Source organism: Tupaia chinensis, unplaced genomic scaffold (assembly GCF_000334495.1).
Source record: "Tupaia chinensis unplaced genomic scaffold, TupChi_1.0 Scaffold143766_1, whole genome shotgun sequence".
NCBI classification, from domain to species: Eukaryota; Metazoa; Chordata; class Mammalia; order Scandentia; family Tupaiidae; genus Tupaia; species Tupaia belangeri.
Genome location: NW_006203615.1, coordinates 332,994 through 333,581, shown reverse-complemented (window position 1 = coordinate 333,581; position 588 = coordinate 332,994).

Below are 588 nucleotides of genomic sequence, written 5' to 3'. Positions count from 1 at the left end.
AGGTGATCTTTTCTCCCTCCCAGTATATTCTATTAGAAGGCAAAGATGTGGTTTATCCCTTTTGATAGTTGACTATGGAGGTAGCCACCAAAATTAGATATTAATTTAAAATAATAAAAAGACTACTTTCTTAAACTTTCCCATGCTGTGAAAGGGTGAAATCAAACTTCAAATGTGCTTACATCAAAGAAAAGAACAATGCTAGTTTCTGGGAGAATGTGACTATATATTTGCATATATGTGTATATATATATTCTCATCTATATGCAAAATATTTGATTATTTATTGAGGTCTCAGTAGGTACTAGAAATGTACTTAATTGCTACTACACAGGGGCAATTGCTGGGTTACTAATGGTATCCAGCTATTAAATTGCTAACCTGCCATTAAATTGTTCTATCTTACCACTCAATTCAGGGCAAGCAAAATTTCCCTGATATGTACTAGACATCAGAGGGCTCAGATTCAGGAGACATGAGCTCAGGGTGAACAACTCGAAATCTCTTTCTCTCTTATGGACATGATTCACATTCAAATAAATTAATTTGAGGTTCTGTTATTGAAATAGGTTCTCCCCTTTCCACTCT